We start from the raw sequence: 15,748 nt of genomic DNA on the forward strand, positions 1-15,748 counted from the left end.
GATAAAATCCCAAGTCCTCCCAGATTTCGTGGCGGATTGGATCCAGTCGCAGACACCAGCAGCACCAGACATGTCGGGATCATGGACAATGTATTTCGACGGGTCAAAACGAAGCACGGGCGCATGAGCAGGAGTGATAAGATGAACTTATGTGACGCGGTCAGCGACAACATGATCGCTTACCGACAGTTGTATCAAAATATGGAAGCCAAGTTTGAAGGATGCAAACTTAAACATATCGGCAGAGCCAACAACGAGGAAGCCGACACTCTGGCAAACATCGGGTCCATGTGCTCCCCCATCCCAGGCGGAGTATTCTATGAAGTCATTGCTCAGCGATCGATAAAAGAGAAAGCTTCGGCACCTTCAAAACTGTCGGATGATAAATTAGCAGCGGGCCAGCAGCAAACTGCCGAAGAACTTTCGCCTTCATCAGCGGAGCAAGTCCTCCTCCTTGAGCCGCTATGGACCAAACCATTCCTTGCATACCTGACAAAGCAGGAGTTGCCAGAGGATTCTGTGGAAGCAAGGCGGATCGTCAGGCGGTCAAAGGCCTTCACTGTGGTTAATGGCGAACTTTACAAGCGTAGCATCTCGGGTATCCTCCAAAGGTGTATCACCATTGACGATGGAAAAGCACTACTGCGCGAGATACATGAGGGAACCTGCGGACACCACGCAGGAAGAAGGGCCCTTGTAGCAAAAGCCTTCAGGGCAGGATTTTACTGGCCAACAGCAGCATCGGATGCTCGGGAGCTAGTCATGAAATGTGACCCTTGCCAGCGCTTTTCCCCAAAACCGCACGCCCCCGCAACAGATCTAATGACAATACCTTTAGCCTGGCCCTTTGCTCAGTGGGGACTCGACCAAGTTGGACCACTGCCGAGGTCGTCGCAGGGATTGTTGCGAGCAGCCGAAGATTTGTTAAAAAAAACGCATCGGATGGTCTTGCATCCAGACTCGGGGGCTATGCTCAGATCAAGTCGGCACCCGGTTGTAAACGACCGTGCCCAGACTCGGGGACTACTCCCATCGGGAGCGCTGGACGCGCACCCGACAGAATGAAGACTCGAATGAAAAAACTGAAGAAAAAGATGGTTGCTCAGCTCGAGTCTGCACCCGGTTGCAAGCACCCGCGCCCAGACTCGGGGGCTACTCCCATCAGGAGCGCTGGACGCGCACCCGACATAACTTTTTTGCACTCCAGGATCTATGTAGGGTAACGTTGTTTTGCCATCGGTAGTTAACCAACAAAAGTTGGGCACGTTACTCATCGTCCCTTGCAAACGGAAAATATATCGGATGACCTATGAAGACCTGCAGAAGACTTCGACATAGAAGAATGGTCGAGTGGTACAACTTGAGTCTACGCACGGATTCTAAGCATCCGTATCTAGACTCGGGGGCTACTCCCATCGGGAGCGCTAACGCGCACCCGACAAAAGAAGACGATGCTGATTCAAGGAGAAGAATATCAGAAGGAGACATGCTTCAGTCTCTACCCGAACAATGTTCGGCTAGACACTCGGGGGCTACTGACGTGGGCATTACCCTTCGGGTAACCGACGTTGCCCTATCCTATATTGACTAATTGGAGGCCCATGAAGGCACTTGGAGGCGAGATGGGCCACCTGGGCGGCGCACCAGAGGAATCCTTGACGGGCAAGACAAGGACACATCCGAACAAGGAAAGTTTAGACTCAAAACTACTGTAAACCCAGTCGTACTCGGTTAGACCTCTTGAGACCTGGCATCCTATATAAAGGCCAGGAGAGGGGCTGCCGAGGGACACAATCAATCTTAGTATTCATGGCCACCAGAAAGTCTAGAGCTAGGTCACCGCAACACTTAGCCTCTCGACGAGATCTCTGCCGAACTATTCGGCACCCCATTGTAACCCATTGTTATCATAATCAAGAACAGACAGGCAGGACGTAAGGGTTTTACCTCATCGAGGGCCCCGAACCTGGGTAAATCGCTCTCCCCGCTTGTCTGAGAACCGATGTCTCGTGTCAGCTTGCAGGATTCCATCAACCCTAAGCCCCAATCGGAGGGCATTGCCGAGGATTACCCTCGACAGCTGCTCAAAGAAATTATGCTACAACTGAAAAAGAATTGTTAGCTGTGGTTTTTGCTTGTGACAAGTTTAGACCTTATATTGTTGATTCAAAAGTTACAATTCATACTGATCATGCTGCAATTAGATACCTTATGGAAAAGAAAGATGCTAAGCCGAGGCTTATTAGATGGGTGCTTCTTTTGCAAGAATTTAATCTGCGTATTATAGATAGGAAAGGTGCTGATAATCCTGTTGCTGATAATTTATCTAGATTGGAAAATATTGCTTATGATCCTGTTCCTGTTAATGATAGTTTTCCAAATGAACAATTGGCTGTAATAAAGGTGAGCTCGCGAGATAGTCCTTGGTATGCTGATTATGCTAACTTTATTGTTTCCAAGTACTTGCATCCAATCTTTTCAGCTCAGCAAAGGAGGAAATTCTTTTATGACTTGAGGCATTATTTTTGGGATGACCCACACTTATATAAAGAAGGAATGGATAGTATTATGCGAAGATGTGTTCCCGAATATGAACAACAAGAGATATTAAGTAAATGTCACGGTAGTGCTTATGGAGGACATCACGCCGGAGATAGAACCGCGCAAAAGGTTCTACAATCAGGTTTCTATTGGCCAACTCTCTTTAAAGATGCAAGGAAGTTTATTTTATCTTGTGATGAATGCCAAAGGGTTGGTAATATCTCCAGACGCAATGAAATGCCTATGAATTATACTCTTGTTATTGAACCATTCGATTGTTGGGGATTTGACTTCATGGGACCTTTCCCTCTTCAGAAGGTAACACTCATATACTTGTTGTCGTTGATTATGTTACTAAATGGGTGGAAGCCATACCCACAAAAAGTGCTGATGGTGAGACCTCTTTAAGAATGCTTTTAGATATTATTTTTCCTAGATTTGGAGTTCCTAGATATCTTATGACTGATGGGGGTTCTCATTTTATTCATGGTGGTTTTAGAAAAACTCTTGCTAAGTATGGTATTAATCCTAGGATTGCTTCCGCCTATCGTCCTCAAACTAGTGGACAAGTAGAATTATCAAATAGAGAGATTAAATCTATCTTGCAAAAGACTGTTAATAAATCTAGAAAGAATTGGGCTAGTAAATTGAAGGAAGCACTGTGGGCTTATAGAACTGCTTATAAAAATCCCATGGGTATGTCACCTTATAAAATGGTTTATGGGAAAGCTTGTCATTTACCTTTAGAACTAGAGCACAAAGCTTATTGGGCTGTAAGAGAACTAAATAAAGATCCTAAACTTGCCGGTAATAAGAGATTGCTACAATTGAGTTCTCTAGATGAATGGAGAAGTGAAGCTTATGAAAATGCTAAACTCTTTAAAGAGAAAGTTAAAAAATGGCATGATAGAAGAATTATCAAAAGAGAATTTAATGTTGGGGATAAATTCCTATTGTATCGGTCTTGTCTCAAATTTTTTGCAGGGAAATTACTCTCAAAATGGGAAGGACCATATGTCATTGTGGAGGTGTATCGTTTAGGAGCAATCAAAATTAGTTCTCTGCAAGGCGATGCCACACAAGTGGTGAATGGGCAAAGACTCAAGCATTATATTTTTGGAGATTCTTATAATGAAGATGTTGATGTTATTCGAGTAGTGACTCTGGAAACTTTCATCAAAGGTCAAATTGACAGTTCTGCAGAGTTCGACTTTGAATAGGTAACAGTACTGGTAATAAAAAGTCCGTGTTTAACCTTCCGAACAATGTTTTTGCTGTTTTTGGAAAATATGAAAAATTACGAGATCGAAACGGAGTAGAGGAGACGCACGAGGGCGTGCCCCCATAGGCCGGCGCGGGCCCCAGCCTGGCCGCGCCGCCCTATGAGGAGAGCCCCTCGTTGCCCCTCTCCGACTCTAGTTCGACCTGGTACTTTCCTTTCGTCGTGAAAAAATCTGCTATATAATCCCCCGGACCCCTAGAGGTCCGTATATCGTTTTCTCGTCGTGTTTTGTTTCGAGCTGTTTTCTGCCAGGATCTGTCTTTGATCTAGAAGCACCATGGTCTCCAACAACAAGGGCAAGGGGCTTTCGGAGGAAGAAGTGAAGAAGATGTCGTCAAAACGAGAGCAACAAGCTGTTGGAAGTAAGAAAATCTTGGTGGGATCTGTTGACACTCGACGTTCTTTTTCTCATAACTTGCAGGGACCTTTACCACCTGCTCCTAGCCTCGACTCTTTCCCTGTTTTGGAAGAAGCTCTACGGGTCACCGATGAGTTTTGTGATCAATACCGTGCTCTAAGAAGGGAAGTGGAGATACTTCAGGAGGAGAATCACCGAATTCGAAGAATGCTAGAGCGGTTCCTCACTCCCATCGAGGTTGTCCCATTGATACGTCTCCAACGTATCTATAATTTCTGATGTTCCATGCTTGTTTTATGACAATACCTACATGTTTTGCTCACACTTTATAATGTTTTTATGCGTTTTCTGGAACTAACCTATTAACAAGATGCCACAGTGCCAGTTCCTGTTTTCTGTTGTTTTTGGTTCCAGAAAGGCTGTTCGGGCAATATTCTCGGAATTCGACGAAATAAAGACCCAACATCTTATTTTTCCCGGAACCTTCCAGAAAGTCAAAGGGGGACCAGAGGAGGGCCACAGGGGGCCCACACAGGTGGCTGGCGCGGCCCAGGAGGGGGGCGCGCCGCCCTGTTGTGTGGCGCCTCCGTAACCCCTCCGACTCCGTCTCTTCGCCTATATAAGCCCTTTCGACCTAAAAACTCGATACCAATTGACGAAACTCCAGAAAAGTTACTGTGACGCCGCCGCCATCGCGAAACTCCGTTTCGGGGGACAGAAGTCTCTGTTCCAGCACCCTGCCGGAACGGGGAAGTGCCCCCGGAAGCCATATCCATCAACGCCATCGCCTCCATCATGCTCCGTGAGTAGTTCCCCCATGGACTACGGGTTCTAGCTGTAGCTAGTTGGTACTCTCTCTTCCATGTACTTCAATACAATGATCTCATGAGCTGCCTTACATGATTGAGATTCATCTGATGTAATCGTGTTGTGTTTGTTGGGATCCGATGGATTGTTACATTATGATTAGTCTATCTATAAAGTTTGTGAAGTTATTGTTGCTGCAATCTTGTTGTGTTTAATGCTTGTCACTAGGGCCCGAGTGGCATGATCTTAGATTTAAGCTCTATACTTATTGCTTAGATTGTATCTACAAGTTGTATGCACATGTCTATATCCGGAACCAAAGGCCCCAGAGTGACAGCAACTGGGATAACTGGAGGGGAAGGCGTAGGTATGAGGATCACATGTTTTCACCAAGTGTTAATGCTTTGCTCCGGTGCTCTATTAAAAGGAGTACCATAATAGCCAGTAGATTCCCTTGAGGCCCGGCTGCCACCGGCTGGTAGGACAAAAGATGTTGTGCAAGTTTCTCATTGCGAGCACGTACGACTATATATGGAAAACATGCCTACATGATTAATAATCTTGATGTTCTGTCTTAATGCTATTTCAATCCTATCAATTGCCCAACTGTAATTTGTTCACCCAACACTTGACACTTGTTATTGGAGAGTTACCACTAGTGTAGATAGCTGGGAACCCCGGTCCATCTCTCATCATCATATACTCGTTCTACATGTCATTGGAAGTAGTATCAACTATTTTCTGGTGCCATTGCTCTCATATTATCGCTATCTTTCTTTGTATTATCACATATTGCTCTCATATCACTGCTACTTTCACATCACCCCTGTTACTAGTGCTTTTCCAGGTGCAGCTGAATTGACAACTCAGTTGTTAAGGCTTATAAGTATTCTTTACCTCGCCTTGTGTCGAATCAATAAATTTGGGTTTTACTTCCCTCGAAGACTGTTGCGATCCCCTATACTTGTGGGTCATCAAGACTATTTTCTGGCGCCGTTGCCGGGGAGGCATAGCTCTACTCATAAGTTCACCTGGGGAGTACACTCTACCTCTCTATCTGTTTTTTTTGCTTAGTTTTCTTTTGTCTAGTTTATTTTTGCTTAGTTTATTTTTGTCTAGTATTATTTTTCTTAGTTTACTTTTGCTTAGTTTCTTTTTGTCTTGTTTTATTTTTCTCATATACCCAAAAATCCATAAAATTTTGAAAAACCAAAAAACTAAAAACTGTTGCTATGGAAGAACGCATAACCATGTTGGAGCTTATAGAATTTTATAATAATTATAGAGAATCAAGAACGGGTAAAGTTATGAGTGCTGTGATAGAAAAATTGAATACAATTGCTAAAATCTTGCTTAAACGCCATGATATAAACTGTTGCTCTCAACAGGATACTAAACATCTTAAATTTTAATGTGGCTTTAGTGAGGAAATTTTAATTAAGAACTATAATTGGAATAGCTATATTCATCTTGGGTTCGAAGAGGTAGAACAATTTGTCTTATTTATGGGAGCCTCTGAGATCGAATCCTTCATTGTTAAAAATTATGAAACTTGTGTTGTTTGTAAGGACCTTAAAGATTATGTCTCTTCTATCCTTAATTTTTGCATAGAAAGCTACAGTGATAATCCTTATATCATTGATTATAAAGAGAGACTCATTAATGCACAAGAATGCACTCACAATTTGCCGGAACCTGTGGAAGAAGAAATTGATGAACCTGAAAGCTCATTGGATGAAAAAGAAGAGGAGAGTGATGAACAAAAGGAGGAAGAATGGATTAGTGTCAACACCCGGATTTTTAAGTCCAGATGCCTATTATGCCATTCATCGCAATCCCAGGAATATTGTTTTTGCGAGACATAATAGATTGATATCACAGAACATCATTCATTACAACATCGTAATTGTCTTACAACAAAGGATCACATGATCCAGTCTCATTACAATAGTAGATGATCTATCGATCAATTACAAAACACATAGCAGAAGCGAAGTAGCGTAGTAGTAGTCCATCTATTCCACAGGCAACTGTTGACGTCAGGAGTGATCCTAGTTGTCGTAGACGTCCTGCTGTCCTTCTTCCGGGTTCTGGTACTCCTCTTCATAGTCTGGCCATTTGAATAGCCAGGGACAAAGCCATGAGTACTTTAAAGTACTCACAAACTAATACTAAGGTAAGTATTATCAACTATGGAAGGGGATGCTAAGCTCTAGTTTCATTTGCATAAAGCCAGTTTTATTTCATAAGCACTTTAGTAAACCAAGACTTTTCATTTGCCTAGCTTAACTCAAGTGGGAACATTAGTGTCATTCCCACAACTCAGGTGTGATTCAAAATCAAAGTCACCTTTCAATTCAAGTCACAATTCACCATTCATAGTTTTTGAAAAATGTCTGATGACGGAACAGTATGGCCTTTCCAACTGTCCATAACCGCGGACGCGGCTATTCGAATAGGTTAAACTCTGCAGAGGTTGTACACTTGTGCCACAACAATTGCAATAGTTCGTCAGGGGTAACTGGCCCTGATTTATCGTACACAGTACGCGAACTACCAATCCTAACCTTTCATTTACATACCCTAGTATAGGCACCTCTCCCCATGAGCTTGGCCTCCCAGTGAAGACAGACAGTCAGCCTGGGAACTGCACAGGGCTTGGGCCGGACATTCACCTCATTTCACGTCATTTCACCTCATTCCTTTTGTTGTAGAGGCAGCCTCCGGCATAACCCCGATGACGCTTGTTTTAGAGGGAACCCATACTAAGACACATAAATTTCCAGCTAAGCCTTACCCAGATTCAGGTATTGTGGGGGTACTTGTAAAATTGGAATGGTATCGCATCCGAACCCAACCATCAGTTTTGGTAAAATTCTCCAAGTCATTCACCAGTCATATTCACCTTCAAAATCTTTCAATAGAATGACTCATCATTCCAAGGTTTTCAAAGTCATTTCACACACACAAGTTCCCATCTAGAATAGCCAATTTTAATTTAGCACTAGCATCTAGGTATGAGGGGTGCTAAGTAATTTGCTTTGCTTCTAGGCTAACTTTGATACTGTTGTACTAATCCACTACTAACCAAGTGAAACATAAATCAAGAAATACTTTGATAAAACAAAAGTAAATAAAGCTTGTAAAGTAAAACTGGGAAATAGGATCATGAACATAAAATAAATGGGGGATGCCTTGCTCATGGTGAGCTTTGCACTTTGCAAGAGTATTATCTTGCAAGAATATTAGCTTGCCTTGATTGGTGATGTGATCAAAGTTTTCTTGCTCTTCCTCTTGGTAGAAAACCTCTTCCTCTTTATAGTCTCCGGTACTAGCGTCTATAAATGAATACGAGGATACAATCACCAAACAACACTTAAGTATTCTTAATTAGCCTTAATGGCTCACACAATTGATCTAGTATCACTACTTAACATTTATCCAAAAATTATTCTAGGGTTTCTTTATTTAATCATTAGGAAATAATTTCCTCTCATTGAAAATTGGAGTTAGAGTTTCTCTTTGGTTTGGGATAAATAATTTCCTCTCATTGAATTCTTCTTAAGCTTTAATTTCCTCAAATAACCAGGGATGATACCAGGTTGACCAAGGTCAACACTTCACACTTATTATTTGAGAAAAGTGATTTAAATGAGACTCATCATCTCATGTGATATAAAATAACCATTGCAATATTAAATACTATTTTGATTTAAATTCTATAAGTGAGCAAGTATGAGCCTAAGCAATTAGAGGTCACACATTACTTCATATCACTTGAGAAAATAATTTAAAAGAGGTGCTACACCTCATAGTAAATTCTAAAATTTGGTATAGTTTAAAAATGGACTAGTATTGACTACCTAGCCAATATTTTGATTCTAGCCCATGATTATGTACAGAACATATATCATATTTTTACATAATAAATTAGAGTTTGCTAAATGTGAATTATTGCAATTGGATTCACTTCAAAATTCAAATTGGTTGATTTTCTATATTTATTTGAATACTAAAAAGTTTCTGTTTTGTTATTTTTGCTATTCAAAATCTACCCAAGATATGAGGTTGAATCTAGTGGGGTTGGATCAAGATTTTCATGGGCTTTCCAACAATATAAGGTTGGTCAAATTTGGTTGAGTCGATTTGAAGTTATTTGAATTTGATTAAAGCATCTGTGAGCAAATTCAAGGAAAATATTTAAAACGAATTCAAATCTTGGGCTTAGGCGGGAAAAGAATTGGGCCCAATTGGTTTGAAACAGAGAAACCACAGCCCAGTAACGTTTCAAAAGCCGCGGGCCAGCTGACAAGTGGGACCCAGCGGTCAGCCTGTCTTAAAACCCGAAACGTTATGTGCTAACCTGGCCCGTTGGATTAGATCGAGGATCTACGGTGGAGCTTCGTCGTCTTCGTCATCGAGAGGGGAGTGCTGGAGCGGCGGAGGTAGGGGGTCGATGGCGTGAGGAAGCTCCGGCGAAGGGCGGCGCGGACGCTAGACGGGGTTGTCGACGACGAGGAGTTGAATGGTGGTCGCGGCGTCGCTTGGGGTGGCCTAAATCGACGGGTGGTTCTGCGGTGGACTCCGGCGATCGTGGACGCGATTGGAGCTTTCTACGGCGCAATGTGGATGAGCGAGGGATCGAGGAGGCTCAGAAGGAAGAGGGGAAGCAGATGGGGTGAGGAATTCGTCCAGGGAATGCCTCCCTTTTATAGGGCGAGGTGGTCTGCGAGGGTGCACGTCGGGTCGCTCATGGCGTGGCGCTTCTGGACGGCGAAGGGGCAAGGAGGGGTGCGCGTGGCGTAGGCGACGTCTAAGTGGAGCTAGGGAGCGTGCTAGCGTGGCCAATGATGGACGAGAGCGTGCGGGCTTCATCGCCGTCCTTGCAGTACTGGCGCGGGAGGGTTTGATCATGGCGATGCCTTCGTGGCACGGGCGACCAATGGCGCTTGTCTGGGCGTGTGCTGGGGTGGTGTAGAGTGCGCGTGCGCAAGGAGAGAGTGAGAGGAGGACGACGGTGTCCAGGCGAGGAGGTGTACTGCGGCGTCCAGAGTGGTGCTGGTGCATGCTCTGGCGTGTCCGTGCGTGGTGATCACGATGCGTTCTCGTGCATGTCGTGTTCCTTTTGGTATTAGATCATGTCCAGTATGCTCAGTGTTGAGAGGGGAGCTAGTTTGGCAAGGTTTTGTAGAGAGGAGAGGACCAGGGTAGGGTGGAGCCTGGTGGTGAGCACCATGATGGCATGTGGTGGCATGGAGGTCCTTTGGGCATCTTCTCTGGTCCATTCTTGCAGGGTTGGGTCCAGTATGATAAGGCATGACTAAGGGACAAGGGGAGAGTGACTAAAGAAGTGGAAAGGCAGGGGTTGGCATGGTGGTGTCCATTTCAATGGCATGGCTTGGCATGGGTCTTATGTGCATGATTTCTTGTGTAACAAATGTGCTGCAAGTTTGGTTGTGATGAGTGGAGTGTGTATGACCAGAGGCACAAGATTGACAAGGGCTAGAGGGTGCACATTGGATTATTTCCAAAAGTGTATGTGGTACATGCCATGAGTGGCATGCTTGGGCATGGTGATGATCATGGCTAAGGTAGAGTCACTCATTGATGTGTATTCAGAGTACCATGGTGTACTATCAAGGATGGAAAGAGAGGGAGAGAGAAAAAGTGAGAGAGTGATGAGTAAAGTGGTTGTACCTCCATTTGATTCTATGTGTACTTCTTCCCTTTAGTGCAATGACCTCCCTTGTACTTATTTTTGATCAATTTTCTGCATGGATGTGTTCTAATTGATGTTGGGCAACTATGTGTGGCATTGGTTTGAATTTTGGAGAAGTTTGGTAAAAATTCAAATAGTGGAGGGAATCTAGAATTTGTTTCAAGGTGGCATCTTGGCTTGACTATTTTGAGCAATGTTCAAAGCTTTGGTCAAAGTGGTCAACACGAAACTTGTTCATCTTGATGAGGTCTTGGATGAGGTGCAAAGAGTTGTTAGGGTTTGGATTAAGAATCTCTTAATAAAAGGGTTCCAAGTGGGTAAGATATTAAAAAGGTCAAAAGTGACCATGATCACATGTAATTGAATTTTGATTTTTCCTTTGATTTGATTTGTGTTTCTTTGATGCATTTGTGTTTGTTTATCATATATAAGAGTTTTACAAACCATAGATCAAGCAATGGTGGCCTTTGGTGAAGATTTGCAAAATTGGCCTTATGTGTATGTGAGTGAAATTGGGATTTTCTCACTATTTGGTTTCTCTCCATTTGATTTGACTTTTCTTGACTCTAATGTGATTCTTATTAGTTTAGAAACATTTTTCAACCATTGAAACCAATTCAAATGGTCTTGTTCAAAGATTTGCAAAAATGGCCATAAACACATAAGAGGTGAAAATCCAAATTTCTTGATTTCCTATTTTATTTTCCTTGGCTTTATTTGGGCAAGGTCTAGGGTCCATGTGATGTGAGATTAAGTTTAAAGATGGTTTCACACCATTTGGGTAAGGTCTAGATGCTTAGAACAAGATTTGGGAAAAATGGCTAAGTGCCACATATGCCTCTATGCATAGGTTGCATTTGAATTTTAATTTGACTTGGCTTGACCCAAATGGTGTTGTTGAGTGTTGAAATGGTATATAGGAGTGATCCCACCATTCACAACAAGTCTTAGGGTCAAGCTTCTCAATTTCACAATTTTGCTAAATTACTCTCATATGCCTCCATGGCATTTTTAGTTTCTTTTTATTTTCTTTGGTTTCAACTTGGAAATGACTTGAGAAGTACTATATAAGGTTTATGAAGTTTGTCCAATCCTCTAAATAAAGTGGAAGGGTCTAGGGTAAAGATTTATAAAAATAGCCATAGGCACATATACCTTTTTCTTATTTAATTTCCTTTTATTTTATTTTAACTAGGATGGTGAAAAGAGAGGTGGGGTATTGGGTTTAAGATTATTTCAAACTACTATAACAAGCAAACATGGCAATAGCACAAGAATTAAGCAAGGTCACTATGGATCATACTTATTTGAATAAAAGTTTTTGTTGGTTCCAAAATTTGGAGAATGGGAAATCCATTTGTTTTGTTTTGAAATTTTTGGGATGTTACAAACCCTTCCCCCTTAAACAAATCTCGTCCCGAGATTTTAAGAAAAGTTAGGTTCCTAAGAGAGATTCAGCATTTTATTAACAGGAAGACATACTTGGCATGGTCTGGGGTGCTTCCTGAGCTTCAGTGGCAGTCATGTGGTAGAAACGGCCATTGTTGTTGTTCTGGTTCCTTCTACCGGCGAAGCAACGCTGTTGCTGGGCAGGTGCAGCAGTATTGGGGGCAGTCTTGGCTAGTTTCTTGGGGCATTCATTTGAGTAGTGGCCAACAGTGCCACATTCATAGCAGGTCACAGTTGACTTGTCCTTTGGGGTGACGGGGGTGGCATTGCTTGCAGTTCTCGGGGCAGTATTTGTGTTGTTGTTGTTTCCATTGTTGTTGTTGTTGTGGTGGTGGTTGTTGTTGTTGTGGCTGTTGTTGGTGTTGCCTCCGGTCTTCGGGGGTCCTCCGTTGTTGTTGGGGTAGTTGGGGCGATAAGTCTGAGCAGTGGGCTTGTTGTTTCTTGGGGTGAATCCTCCAGAGGAGTTATTGCGATACTTCTGATTATGGTGGGGTCCATTCTGGTTCATCATCCTTCGCTTGCGGTTCTCATTGGCCTGATGCAGCTTCCCGTCCATTTGGATGGCTGAGTCCACGAGGGCTTCCAAGTCAGCGAACGGAATGTTCACCAACACAGTTTGCATCTCGGCATGCAGTCCGTTCAGAAATCTTTCCTTTCTCTTCTCATTGGTGTCGGTCTCGTCCGGGGCGTACCTTGATAGAGTGAGAAACCTGTCGCGGTATTCCACCACGGACATCCTTCCTTGCTTGAGTTCGCGGAACTCGTCTCTCATCTTCTTGATCAGTCCTTGGGGCACATGGTACTTGCTGAACTTCAGCTTGAAGTCTTCCCAGGTCATCATCTGTCCCGCATTCATTGCACGGGCACTTGTCCACCAGGCTCTGGCAGGTCCTGACAGGTAGTGGGTGGCAAACAGTACTTTTTCTGCGGCTTCAACTCCCGCAACTTCGAGGTTGTTCTCCATGGTCTGGAGCCAGTCATCAGCATCGAGGGGCTCTTCAGTCTTGTTGAACATCGGAGGGTTGGTGTGCTGAAAGTTCTTCAGATTCGATCCGGGGTGATCGTGGTTTCCATGGCCGTTGTTGTTCTGAGCGATCTGTTGTAGCGCAGCGATGTTGGCTTGGCGTTCAGCTCTCTCGACTTCTCGGTCTGCCATCATTGTCTGCAACAGTTGCATCATGGCATCCTGGGTGGCGTTGCGGGTTGGTGGGGCCATCTGAACATCGAGGTAGATGATAAGATAAGAGGGAAATTTCTATGTTTTGTTTTGGTAATGTTTTTAAAAAGTTCACAACTTAAAAATTTGAGTAGTGTTGCAGGGGTAACACCGACAACACTTTTTCATTCATACCAAGCATCACATATTACAAAACTAACACACCGGTGGTTTGAAGAACCATTCATCGCTCTACGATACAAGGGGGATCCTGATACAACTCACACCTACTATAGTGCTTTAATGGTACTACCCTTCAGGGTGGATTCTTCGTCTTCACGGGTAATGTGCTTGGCGAAAGGCGAGGGCGTTGTCCAAATCCCTGCGGGTTTTGTGCAGCCTGAAGTCCTGATGTGCTACGTAGGGGTTCATCTCCGTGTGTGGTGGCATGATCATCGATCTTCCCATGGAGTCATGTCTTGGGTAGTAGATGAAGCGAGTGTTCTTGATCTTGTTCTCATTTTGTCCACACAGACGGAAAATTGCTTCTTGCATAGCTCTGTCTAGTCCTTCCTCCCAAGTGTTTCCCTTTACAGAAAACCAGATGGTTTCCCATACCGGGGCTCCAAGGTTTCTTCGTAGATCCATAGAAACTTCCCACCGAGGGGGTTTTCCGGAGTGGTTGTTGAGGGGTATTCCGAAGAACTCGGGATACGGGTGTCCTAGATATTCCACTAGTTGATTCAAATCCTTTTCGAACCTCAGTTCTCCTCCGTGACCAAGCTGATAGCACTCCCAATTGTATTCCATCTATGAACAAAGAGGAGTAAATTAGAGAAGTATTCCAGTGTGCAAAATTTTATGTAGAAATGGCAATGAAAAGGAGGGCATGAATTTCTCATTTTTTGAAGAAGATCTCAAGGATAAGAGTGAGAATAAGTTTTTCGCAAATTTTCACTTCTTTGTTTTGAAACTAAGTTTTGCAGACGTCCATTCTAACTAGGGTCTCCTAAGGTCAAACAATGGCTCTGATACCAACTTGTCAACACCCGGATTTTTAAGTCCAGATGCCTATTATGCCATTCATCGCAATCCCAGGAATATTGTTTTTGCGAGACATAATAGATTGATATCACAGAACATCATTCATTACAACATCGTAATTGTCTTACAACAAAGGATCACATGATCCAGTCTCATTACAATAGTAGATGATCTATCGATCAATTACAAAACACATAGCGGAAGCGAAGTAGCGTAGTAGTAGTCCATCTATTCCACAGGCAACTGTTGACGTCAGGAGTGATCCTAGTTGTCGTAGACGTCCTGCTGTCCTTCTTCCGGGTTCTGGTACTCCTCTTCATAGTCTGGCCATTTGAATAGCCAGGGACAAAGCCATGAGTACTTTAAAGTACTCGCAAACTAATACTAAGGTAAGTATTATCAACTATGGAAGGGGATGCTAAGCTCTAGTTTCATTTGCATAAAGCCAGTTTTATTTCATAAGCACTTTAGTAAACCAAGACTTTTCATTTGCCTAGCTTAACTCAAGTGGGAACATTAGTGTCATTCCCACAACTCAGGTGTGATTCAAAATCAAAGTCACCTTTCAATTCAAGTCACAATTCACCATTCAAAATTTTTGAAAAATGTCTGATGACGGAACAGTATGGCCTTTCCAACTGTCCATAACCGCGGACGCGGCTATTCGAATAGGTTAAACTCTGCAGAGGTTGTACACTTGTGCCACAACAATTGCAATAGTTCGTCAGGGGTAACTGGCCCGATTTATCGTACGCAGTACGCGAACTACCAATCCTAACCTTTCATTTACATACCCTAGTATAGGCACCTCTCCCCATGAGCTTGGCCTCCCAGTGAAGACAGACAGACAGTCGGCACAGGAGCGCAGGCTTGGGCCGGACATTCACCTCATTTCACGTCATTTCACCTCATTCCTTTTGTTGTAGAGGCAGCCTCCGGCATAACCCCGATGACGCTTGTTTTAGAGGGAACCCATACTAAGACACATAAATTTCCAGCTAAGCCTTACCCAGATTCAGGTATTGTGGGGGTACTTGTAAAATTGGAATGGTATCGCATCCGAACCCAACCATCAGTTTTGGTAAAATTCACCAAGTCATTCACCAGTCATATTCTGCTTCAAAATCTTTCAATAGAATGACTCATCATTCCAAGGTTTTCAAAGTCATTTCACACACACAAGTTCCCATCTAGAATAGCCAATTTTAATTTAGCACTAGCATCTAGGTATGAGGGGTGCTAAGTAATTTGCTTTGCTTCTAGGCTAACTTTGATACTGTTGTACTAATCCACTACTAACCAAGTGAAACATAAATCAAGAAATACTTTGATAAAACAAAAGTAAATAAAGCTTGTAAAGTAAAACTGGGAAATAGGATCATGAACATAAAA

This window comes from Lolium perenne, chromosome 5 (assembly GCF_019359855.2).
Source record: "Lolium perenne isolate Kyuss_39 chromosome 5, Kyuss_2.0, whole genome shotgun sequence".
Lineage (NCBI taxonomy): Eukaryota > Viridiplantae > Streptophyta > Magnoliopsida > Poales > Poaceae > Lolium > Lolium perenne.